The sequence below is a fragment of the Marmota monax genome, unplaced genomic scaffold (genome assembly GCF_021218885.2).
Source record: "Marmota monax isolate L192 unplaced genomic scaffold, Marmota_monax_Labrador192_F-V1.1 WCK01_AAM20220418_F8-fsc00152, whole genome shotgun sequence".
In the NCBI taxonomy this organism is placed as follows: Eukaryota; Metazoa; Chordata; class Mammalia; order Rodentia; family Sciuridae; genus Marmota; species Marmota monax.
In genome coordinates, this window is record NW_026694348.1 from 2,421,491 (window position 1) to 2,434,488 (window position 12,998).

Here is a 12,998-nt window from a genome sequence, read left to right on the forward strand (position 1 = left end):
CCCAACTTATCCAACTTATGTGATTATCTCAAAGTAATTGTGATTTGCTCCCTTTTGCTTTTACTAGAAAAATTTGTTTCATCATTCTGCTAACTGTATAATAAGGCCAAAAGTGCGTTGCAAATGAGGCGACGGTTCATGTCTTTACTCGCCCCCTTCACAGAAGAGAGTGTCTCATATGGAAACTGTAAATGTGTCCTTTTCTCTTTTTCCTACACTGTCCTTGAAAATCCCCATGGTAAATAAATTTTCTTCAAAGCTGTCAAGCTTAATTTTTGAATTGTTAAAAGCATTCTACAAGCACAGAATACTGTATACGTGTCAGAGATTTATTTATTTCATAAGAGAAGAAACCAGCAGGATGGTAAAGCTGATTCAAACAGCATTTGAGAAACAGAGATTTATACAGAGAAGATCTGCTGAAATCGGTTTGCTAAGCCAGGGAAGAGGCAGGGTAATGTTCTAACCAGGCAATAAAACTGTAATGATTGGGGCTATCTATTCATTTGCATCTGTGCAAAAATGCTTCTCTAGGAGACAAAAGTCATCAAGTTAACAAACATGTTAACTTTCACAAAATCTGGGCCGTAATCAACCTTAATAAAACAAAGTTACATTCTTACAGAAAATTAGGTAATCTGTGAGTGGATTTCTTAAGCAGTGCTCAGGTATGACATTGAGAACCCATGCCACCCTCTTTTGCTTTATTTCCAAGTTTTGGTTGATTTTTCTTATGACAATTAGGTGACAATTCTCCTTATACCCATGTCATTCTCACCTCAGGATGTTTTCTGTCCAAATGGATGTTTTGAATTTTTACATCTTTGGTCTGCCTTTCTATTAGGAGTGAACTTACTCTCCTGATAATTTTTTTAGCATCATTCATGTTTCAGGCCATATCTAGGTATATTTGTATAACAATTTATATTTCACAAAGTACCTTCATTTCAATGTAAAGAGACACAGGATAACTGAATAAGAATTGAACAAATTCAAATACCTGTTACTGAGCAACTAGATTTTATCTGACTATAAATGGTAGGTTTTTACTTATTTAATCTTCACTATAACCTAAGAAGTTAGATTTTACCAGACATGCTGGCACACACCTGTAATCCCAGCAGCTCAAGACTGAGGCAGAAGGATCAAAGTATAAGACCAGTCTCAGCAACTTAGCAAGGCCCTAAGCAATTTAGCAAGACCCTGTCTCAAAATTAAAAAAAAAAAAAAATTAAAAGGATAGGAGTGTTGCTCAGTGGTTAAGGACCCATGGATTCAATCCCTGATAGGGGGAAGAGAAGGAGGAGAAGGAGCAAGAGGAGGAAGAAGAAGAGAATAAAGAAGGAAAAAGGAGCAGGGGGCGGAGGAGGAGGAATAGAAAGGGGAAGGAGAAGAAGCAGCAGCTAGATTTTGTTATAAATCAGGGAATGGGGGCTGAAAGAAGGTGATTTTCTTGCATCCAGTAACAAGATGGAAAACTGGAGAACATCATGCTAAGTGAAATTAGCCAGACTCACTCAAAAGTCAAATGTTTTCTTTTATATGCGAAAGTTAGAGCAAAATAAGAAAAACAAAGGGGGTGGATATTGGGTAGAGGCAGGGGTTTGCGGGGTAGGGAGGAGGGTTGGGAAAAGGGAGGAACGGTGGGAAGAAATTGACCTAATTATGTCATATTTATAAATGACACATAGCACAGTGAATCCCACCTATAGGTATATCTACCAAGCACCAATTTATAAATAAATAAATAAATAAATAAATAAATAAATAAATAAATAAATAAATAAATGGAAGACCTCTAGGGTGGAGGAAGACGAACAGGGTGGGCGAGGAAAGGCAGGGAAATTTAAGTTCTGGGGATTGAAATGGAGCAAGTTATACTTCCTTAATATGTTATTATGTCAAAATGAACTCCACCATTATGCATAACTATAAAGCACAAATAAAATCACTTTAAAAAAAAAAAAGAAGCTGGGTTAAAAGCAGGTATATTTTCCACTAGGCCTCACCACATTAAGCTCCATTTTTTTTTAAGCATGTGAATTGAGTTTTCTATATAAGGTTCAGGTTTATCTTATTTGTAATTTAAATGCCAATGTACATATAATAAAAGACTGAAAAAGAATTCAAAATTATTTGCTAAATAAAATTACAACCAGTAGCTCTAGAAAATTATCATTAGAGTCCCCCTTGAATAATTGCTAAAATACTGCTCTTTCCAGATACTCACATTAAATCTGTACTGCTCTGTGAGATTTATTGCCCAATAAACCATCCTTTTCATCATTTAGATTTTAATTATTGTCACTTCTGAGTTAATTGACCTCTCCAGGTATCTCTCCTGAGGTATTTGTCTCACGGTCTCTAGAAATAGTCTTTCCTTAAAAATATATGGAGACACAAGTGCTTTTGCAGAAAAAATAAGTAACTGCTGAATAAGAAACTAGATTTATCCAAACTCTGAGAATGACTGAACAGTTTATACACAGCGAGTGGCAATGTATTAGAATGCAGAAGGTAACAATTAAAAGGAATGTGGATCCAGCATCAGGAAGTGGGGGCTCAAGTGTAACTTTGAGCAAGGAACTTACTTCATCTCTATAAACCTTACTTGTATGTCAGCTGAGATTGTTGTGAGTAATAAGCAAGATAATACATAGAAACATGGTTGTACATTTTACAAATGCTGGTTTCTTACTCTGGAATGCAAACCTCGCTACAGTGGAATTCTCTTAGGTTTATAAGCTTTCCACGTTCTCTCTAGTGAAGGAGAATGACATGCTCTTCCCTTAGCTGGGTACTCTTTCCCACCATCCTTTTTCTCTGACTCCTAGCTGTGAGACTCCTGCTTAGAAAGCAGACTCCTCTGGAAATTTCTCCTCCATTCTCAATTTTGAGTTGGATGCTAATACATTCTCTCCTTCTTCCGTCAGGTTAATTATCAGTCTATAATCTACTTGCTCATCTCCACCATTAAAATTAAGCTCTCTGAGAAAAAGGACTTTTTTCTATCTTACATCCCTACCACTTGGGGGAGTTCATATTATATGGCAGACATTGAATAAATATTTGTGGAATAAATTTTAAACTGCTCAATTCATTACATCTTGACAAAGTATATCGAGAACTTAATACTTCATAAGTAGAATATATGAAATTTAAATAATAGAGCCACCACTTGAAGTAACTGAGATATTAAGACTTATGTACAGAAAATAGGTATGGAATAATGAAAGTATATGTACGAGTAAGTAGAGAAAGCATTAAATAGACAAGTAGGATGTACATGGATAAAGAGAGGAAGGAAGTGCTTTGTAGGAAGGGGAAAGTTTGAGGTAATGTCAATCAATACCTAAAAATCAGTACCTAAATATCAGTATTCAAGACCAGAACTCAAGACAACACTCCTGTCATCACAGGAGACTACCCTGGCAACCTGACAAATTCAGGCTTGAGAATAGGAAAGAAGTTTCCTGGAGGAGATGAAGGAGATGATCACTGCATGGAACTATTTCCACTGAGCCCTTGTTGCTGAGGGTAAAGGGATTCATGCCCACCACACAGTCTGCTTGTTGGGCTGTGATTTTTACAGAGGTGCATCCTCTATTATATTCCCCACCTAATGGCTTTTGAGTTCCCAACAACTTTTCCAGGAAGACCTGTGATCCACCGGAACCCGATATTCACCCTAATGCCACTAAAATAAGTTATTCTCACTCTGGAAGGTGCTGGAAGTGAATTTATAGTGTAGTTGATTGAGATCTGTCCTTCATTATTTCTGGCAATAGATCTGACAATATCAATGTATCATATAAAATTTGAAAGGAAAAAAGAAAACTGACTAAAGTCATCCCTTCCTCCAAGGCTTTTGATAAGTCACTTTAGTAGATTCTTTTGTGTTTTGTATTGATCTATATTCATACACCCATACATCAAACCGTATACATGCATTTGTGTTTATGAATATAATAACACATTACATTATGCATACTCTGCATATACATACATAAAAATAACTTCTGTCCACTTGTTTTGATTATTTCTTACATGAGTGGTCATTCCACTACAACAAGATGCCCCAGGATACTGTGTTTCATAATGTAACAACGCAGATATGCATCTCATATTGATATCATCCTTAGAGAATAAATTATGCTGACAGTATAAAGAAACATAAAATACAATATTAAAATACCTCTGTCAAAGTGAGCTGAAGTTAAAAAATTAGAAAATTTATTTCCTAATCACAAACTTGTACTTTCGCAACATCAAACATCCCAAATGCAGATTATCGGTGTGGGCCCAACAGTTTTATAATAGATATTTATTCCTTTTCTTAATTCTTTCCCTTCCATCTATTTAACATTTGGAACTGTATAAAAAGGGATAAATTTAATGGGTTATTATCTAAAATATTTTTGTCCCTGATTGGACTACTTTAGTGGTTTGGGGCTATTCTCTAGCATTTATATATATTTATTGTATGTATATATAATAAATATATATAAATCCTAGAGTATATAAATATATAAGTATATATAATAAATATATAATATATAAGTATATATATATATATATATATATATATATATATATATATTATAAATATATATAAATCCTAGAGTATAGCCCCAAACCACAATCTTCAGGAGAAAGCCTGAGAATCTGTACTTTAAATAAATTTCCAAGGTCAGTATTTCTCAAATTTTAATGCACAAGCAAATCTCCAGGGGGATTTGTTAAAATGCAGACTCTGATTCAGCAGGTCTGAGCTGTCACATAAGTGTCTACATTTCTGGCAAGTTCCCAGGGGATACCAAAACTTCTGGTTAAATGACCACACTCTGAGTGTCTTGCTTACCTAATTGTTACCACCAGATGTGATTAGTGAGTAGTGGTCCAGTCATTAATTCTCAAAGTATCAGGCATTAGCTACTTAGTTGATTCTTTGGAGTCCATGACTAATAAAAGGAATTGGTTAAAAACAAGAACTTAGGGGGAAGGACTATTTTTTTAACCTGTTGAATTATTATTTCATACACCTAGATTAAGCAAGTCATGGCAAAATTGAGTAAATTCTGATCAATTCTATAGATTACTTAACTATATAACTTTGGACTATGTTGGATACTGTTGTACCTGTTGCTTTTCTCAAATACAATTAAATTAAATTAAAAGGCCTTATTTCCTTTCTGAAATTCCTTCAGCCCACCGGTATTGGGCTCATACTATGTGGAGAGCCCAGGATTAAGTGGTATTGGGAGTCACAGTAGCAAATAGGGAACAATCTTTAACCTTTAAAATACGCAGTCTAGTAGAACAAGATATAAACTTGAATACCTTAATTCAAGGTAGGAAGATATATCACTACAACAGAGACACCATTATTATTACAGGAATTCAGAGGGAAGAAAAATTATTTCTGATTATAGTGCTGGGGTGGGACACAGACTTGAACCAGGTCTGTCTGACTTAGAATTACTGCTGTGTCTGAAGACTAGTGAAAAACACTGGGGCCCAATTACCAATGCCACAGGACTCTGAGCTGGCAACCACACCAGAAATTGTGAGTTTAGAAGGATAAACCTCAGGTTTTTCTTTGAGGCTAACCAGTGAGTCTTAATGGACCTGGAGGAATGAGTGTTGAACAAATAAAATTTCCAGTATGTCCACTTAATATTAATTTCCCTGCACTTTGATATTCAACTTTGACATCATCCCTCTAAAATTTAACATTTTTTTGTTTAGTTAGTCCATTTTTTAGCACATAATAAAAAATTGATGTCACATACTATGTGGGAATTGCATTCAATTTCTATTGCTCTATTGAATTGTGGCCATTACTAATTTTATTGCATTTAAAAGACTATAAGACAATAATACAAGATTATTTCTAGCATAATTCAAACTATGCAAAACAAATCAAATTTATGTGATCCATTTTGACTTACAATTTTACTTTTCAAAAGAAGCCTTGAAAATAGGTTATTAATTCAAAAGAAACTATTCTAGCAAGGACAGTGTATGAAGCAATTTGCCAGTTCTATGACTTAAAGAAAAAAAATGTTACTTTTATTCTGTATTATGCATCTAAATCTGCATAATTCTAAAAATGGACCATTAATAGTTCTATGAAATATCAAATTTGTGTTTTTGTGCATGAAGCAACAAATTTTTATGGAAGAAAATATATGCACAACTTTTATTGCAGAAAGGCAAGATGCATAACACCTCAGCAATATGACAATATATTTCGACAATGTTTATTTGTGGTTTGCCCATATGTTGAAACAAAACAGAAAACATACATGTTTTTAGGATTAATGCCCCCATTCATTTCCCAAACTAATCATCTTTAAGGTTTTCCAAATTATGGATATATAATTATGTTTTATTTTGACAGTGTTGACCTTGGGATCAAACTATAACCCTGTGTTAAGCATGCAATTCACCTGCCAAGAAAATAACAATTTGAAGTCTAGTTTGATCACATTCATATTATGATGGCTAAACCAATATATTGATGATTGGCAAAACAGTGTCATTCACACTTCTGCTTGGAAGCTGAGTCCTAGATCAGCCTATCATTCTTTATAAAGTGATGGAAGGAGCTCTTGTCAATGCTGAGTAACAGGAAGAAGAGCAAACCCAGACTCAGAACATATTCCCTCGGGTGCTCAGAAATTCTTTAAATCATTCCCAGTAGATGCTCAATGAACATGTGTTGATAGAACAAGACTGCCCAGGGTTTTTGCTGGAAGCAATCCTTCCAGCAACTGCACATAAATCTAGGTCCTCATTCTGCTGCATGGCTGCTGCTGATTCTTGCCATACCTCTGGCAAATGCATAAGGAAGCCCAGTCAGCTAGAAACTACCTTCTGCCCCCAACACTACAATCTGAATGTATTACTGGCCCCCAGAGGAATCATCTGTTATGCACTGACTTCTCTATGAAAATATGGAATTATTATAAAGACCCTGACACCACCAGGTATTAGCTTTTTACATCTCCTCTGTTAAAAAGGTCCCAAAGCAGGAGGGTGAGCGAATAGAAAACTCACAGGAAAAGGTGTAATCCTAAGAATGGATATTTCTACCACATATATCTAAACATAGAGTGAACTACATTTCCCTCAAAAATTCTCTATTGGCCAAGGAGTTATTTTTACTTAAGTACTCATGAAGTTATAGGATTTGGGGGAAAGCTTTCTCAAATGCTTCATTTTTGAAGAAAAAAATTATTTGGGAAAATATTTTACCACAAAATAACATCAATCAGCAGAAGTTACAATGTTTGTAGAAGTCACCTTGCAGAACCAGTAAAAAAGGACAAATAAATTAAGCACCAATTTAGTAATTACTCCTATGACATCATCATTACCATCACTGGATAACATTGTAAATAAGCTTTTTAGCCCCTTCTTAAAAGGGCATAGTAGGGCTGGGGTTGGAGTTGTAGTTCGATGGTAGAGAGCTTGCCTAGCACATGTGAGGCATTGGGTTCGATTCTCAGCACCACATAAAAATAAATAAATAAATAACAAAGATATTGTGTCCATCTAAAACAACAACAACAAAAAGGGCATTATAGCAAGTAGCTACTTTAGGGAAACCATGAATATCCACTTGTAAGAGGAAGGAAAAACAATAGTGAGGTTGTTATGTATATTGATTCTTGTAGCACAGCATCATTATCTCAACTTAGATTATGGTGAAAACCCTATTCTTTGCAAAAGTGTTAGGTGCATAAGAAAAACGCATCTACTGATGAGTTTTTTTTAAATTGCTATTAGAATTGAATATAAAAGTTTGATAAAATTGTTTTTCAAATGTGAGACTGTAAAAAGTTTCAAAATTGATGAAAATGGATGCAATGAGAAATATTATGTTACTAAATTAAATATTATGCTAATGTAATGAAATTGTCATACCATTTAAAGTTTATATTTTTATGAGAGTAAGATAATTGTGTATTTTTTCTACTTTCAGATCATGTGCATCAGACAGTGATTGACATCTGGTGGGACTTTGGTAAATACTTATGGAATGAATAAGTATGGTTGATGTTAAACTTTCCTTTAATTTTTTTCACTAGGAAAATGGGATTTCCTTAAGATCAGGATATTATTATATTCAAACATTATGGCAGTGCCTTATTCTTTGTTCAGATGGAGGCATGGGCTCCAAAGATGAAACAAAGGTGAAAATAGCTTCATATGATTAAGACCTGTTTATGGAGTCATCATTAATGACTTCTTATGTCTCAATTGCTCTTTAAACATGGTAGCATTACTTCCCATGATGTTCTCTATTTCCATCTACTGACCAGCAAATCATCACGACATAATCATATACGCATGGAATATATTTTCTCCATTTGAGTTCCCATTACTTCCTCTCTCCTTCCCCTATTCTCTTCCTCTACCCTACTGTTCTTCTCTCTATATACTTACAGTATTTTTTATTGTGCTTTATAGATATACATGAAGGTTGAAATTCACTGTGCTATACTCATGTATGTACATTGCATAATTTGGTCAATTTCATTCCCTAGTTCTCCCCTTTTCCTGTCCTTCATCCCTCCCTATCACCTTCCTCTACCCTACTGAGGTCACCTCTTTTTTCACGGGATGCTTCCCTTTTAGTCATTATTTTGCCATAGCATCTGCATATGAGAGAAAACATTCAATCCTTATATTCCATGCATATATGATTATATCATAATGAACCCCAATATTATGTATAACTATAATGCACTAATAAAAACATTTAAAGAGGTGGAATCAGTCTGAAAACTCATAAAGCCTCTTACCAGGAGCACACAGTATGAGTTAAACCAATTAAATCTATTAGGTAGAAAATATGTATTTTTATAGACAAACATTAAAAATGCAGATAATGTGAAGCTTTCAGGGTTTATTTATTCTTTCTCTCTCTGTTATTTTAACAAAGCACAGTTGACTTTTCCACATTCATGGAAGCACTGGCTTAGAAATAAGTCTGCATTATGGGCTAGGTCTATCCGCTTGATCAAGTTGGAAGAATTGCGTGCAGGCTCGTAAAAGTGAACCAACACTGAGGACAACTTTAGGGAAGAAGAAAATATTCCGAACTGTATTTTTTCACAGAAGTAATAAAAAAAGGGATTGGAGTAAGTACTTTATAAAGATCATTTTAGCTCTAAGATTTCCCTACTTTTAAGCCACTTGCCAGCATTTCAGTGCATGTAAAGCAAGAATCTCCCTATAATTGGGTGGTTGTGTCTTGTACCTTTAGCACTTATTCGCCTTAAGATTATCCTTTACCCTGATGCAAATAGGAATCTATGAGTAATTTCTACTGAAAGCCAATTACTAGGCAGTCACTCTTACAAAAAGCTGGGGCTTCCCCTCACACTGCACATGCTGTAAAAAGTCTGGCTGCCCCATCTTGCTTGTGCATTCAGTTAGCAGGCCCTTCAACATCAATAAGTGTCACAGGAATGAGTGGGGCTGGATTTCCATGTAGTCACTGAAATGATTTCATTTTCCATCGAACTGCTTCCAGGGTGCTGGTCTGGCAGTCAACTCCAATGTACTGAATATCTACTTTGGCCCAAAGAAAGTTCTTTGCACCATGGGAATCCAAAATAGTGGCAGTTTTTAAGCAGTATGTTCCAGGACCAGTATGTTCCAGGACCGGAGTTACTCTTCAAATGTGATACTTTTTTCTTTTTTTGAAATGTCAGTGACATCAGTTACATATAGAGAAATAATTGGGAGAATGCTGCTTTCAGGAAATATTCTGTGACGTTTGGAGTAAGAATTCTTGAACTCAATAGGAAATTCTTTACTATGTAAACTCTAGGATCTCTTCAAATTGAAAATACCATGATTTTTTTTTCCTTTTCACTTTCTATTTTAAAAACTTTTAATTTGTTTTAATTAGTTATGTATAACAGTAGAATACATTTTTGATATATCATATATAGATGGGATATAATTTCTCATTTTTCAGAGTGTACATGTTGCAGAATCATGTTGGTCGTGTAGTCACATATATACATAAAGTAATAATGTCTGTTTTATTTTATCGTCTTTCCTATCCCCACCTCCCCTCTCCTCCCCTCCCTTCACTTCTCTTTATCTTAAGCAATGAAAAACTAATATATCAATATATAAAGTTCTTTTCCCAATTTCCATTCTTTGACCTTTATTTTTATTTTAAGAATGCTACCCTATACTTTGTCTCCTCAATAACCTTTAAGACTCCCATCAGGCATCCCTTTGAACACATCTCAGGTTCAGGTAGGTGATCCTCTCCACACACACACACACACAAACACACACATACACATACACATTGTTGCCATAGTAACACATGCACTCACTTTTACTGAATCACTTTTCATGGGTTTCTTGATCACATGCTAGCTTTTTGTTCTTATTATGAATATTTGTATACTCATAGCTTAGTTGCCTATTAAGTTTGTGTAGAGTGAAAGTTTAATAATATTGACCTCTGGTACAATATGTAGTCAGAATCTCTCATGTTGGGGTTAAAGCACATTCATTGATGATATCCAATGTTCTTCAATGTTCTAGTTGATTTTAAATCCTGTTTAAATTATTAATTATTAAATTATTAATTATTAATTAAATCCTGTTTAAATTATTGTTATCAACAATAACAATAGTAAAAAGCATACACAGCAAGTTAATATGTAAGTGAAGAACGAGAGAAATGGATCTATCTATTTTTTTTCCTCTCAGGAAGAAAAACTAAGTAGCAATAATAAGAATAGGCAGGTTTTTTTTTAATTTTTGGCCAAACTTGTATATGACATATTCAATTACTGATTGGAAAGTAAAGTAGAAAGAACATAGATGTAGGGGTTTAACACATCATGGTTTAACACATCAAATTTAGCTCACCAATTCTAACCAAGTGATTTTAGGGACATTATTTAAAACCTCTGTGGCTTTGTATTCTTGTTAATAAAATGGGAATTTTAATCTTTAACTTGAAAGGTTGTGCTCAGGATGAAAGAAAATCTGCTAAGGGGAAGGTGATACTCATTAAGTAGCAGCTATAATGATTACTTCCCAAATCACTCATGCAAATTTATTTTGATCTCAGGTATTGTTTCAAGACAGTGTGATTATAAATTATGGAAACTAACAATTGTCTATATTAATGAATTCTTTTTCAGCATATGTATATTGATCAGCTTTAATGTGTATTAAATATTATTCAGTAGATTATTCTATTATTATGATACTTTTTCATAACATCAGGTAATTATGGTTTTAAATATTTAGATTTTAAAGTATCAAACAGTAATTACATATTTATCTATGCTTAATTCATTTATGAATGACTCAAAGTGCCATTAGCAATCAAAACTATATAGAGATGGCTCTCTTTGGAGAACTGTGTCCATTCTGGCCAATCTTAGAAGGAAATCTAAGGAAAATTTGGGGGGTTTATATGTCATTGTCTTTGAGACAGCGGTGTCCATTCATTAGAAACTAGTGATGATGAATCAAAAAGTTAGCCAGCTGGTTAGCACAAATTTAACGTCTTTTCCATAATGGTAGCTGGTCTCTCCTTACTTTCCCACATTAAGCCTTTCTCTTCCACTTTCCCAAATGAAGGACATCTGAGCTTTTCACCATCAGTCAAATATCTTCTTGCCCTTCAATGAACTTTTGAGATGTGACATATTCAATCTTATGGCATCCCTAGGAAAAAAATCTAATTTATCCTGCCATTCTCACTGAAGTTAAAATTAAATTCATTATTTTTCCCCGAAACCTACTGTATTTGTGTGTTTCACTGGTGAATAACACCACCAAGTGGTATCAAGAAAGAAAACTGAAGGCCTCCTCGATTTCTCTGTCCCTCAACTTTTCCTCATTCAACTGATGACTGGATTTTCAACAGTGTCTTCTTATTCCAACCTTCAAGAATCAAGTGACAAAAAGAAACAAAGATGGCTACTCAGAATAGCCAATAGAGTTGTATCAAAGGGGAGACTGGCATCTTTCTGTAGCCAGATACCTCCTGTGTTGGGTTTCATAATGGTTTTCAATGCTGCCATATACTCAGCATGCAGCTTGATGAGAAAGTTCTTGGGAAAAAGAATGATGTATGTTTTCAAGAGTTTGTGGGTAAACAAACTTTATTGTGTGTTTCATTAAGCACTTTCTTTTCTATAACCTTCACAGTTGTAAAGACGAAATGTTAACTGAGTAGCCAGAAACAGCAGAGTAAGGAGAGGAGACACTAATGGAGTACACCCTCAACATTGGTAATCAAATATATATTTCACATAAGGTAGCTAAGTTTGAGCCATCTTGAATACTCATTCTTCCAGTGGGATCTCTGCTTGCTAGGATGAAAAATTCCAAGATGTGCATGACAGATAATCCAGGAACGCATGGGGCGAATGATGCAGAAGAAAGTAGGCTTGGAAAACAGGCTCAACAGCACATCACTCAAGTTAAAAAATGTGCAGTACCTAAGGCTCCATATAGATTTTTAATGATCTAGAAATGTACACTCTAGAGGGTCAGAGTTTTAATGTATATTATGTCATCAAAAACATAAAAGCTCACTCCTCCCACTTGGTCAAACTGAGACACAAGACCAACTCAGGACCAAGAGTTGGACAACCAAACTTATATCAGTTAGTGGGAGGAGTGTCCAATCCTGTGTTCATTCTCCTTTGCAAAGCTATTTTATACTATAAATACTGTTCTAATTATTTCTCACGAATTTTGGTTGGTTATGTTTTTATTATCATAACTATCTACCACATTCAAGAGTACAGTGCCTATTTGTGGCATAATCATATGAGTGTCCATATTTTTCAAAAAATCATCAAACTGTACAGTTAAAATATGTACAGTTAATATAATCAAAGAATAACTCAATAAGGTTGATTTTTTTTAATGTATGGTGTAACAGTGGGACTAAAGATTTAAGAAATGATAATATGTATTAGTGTCCTGCA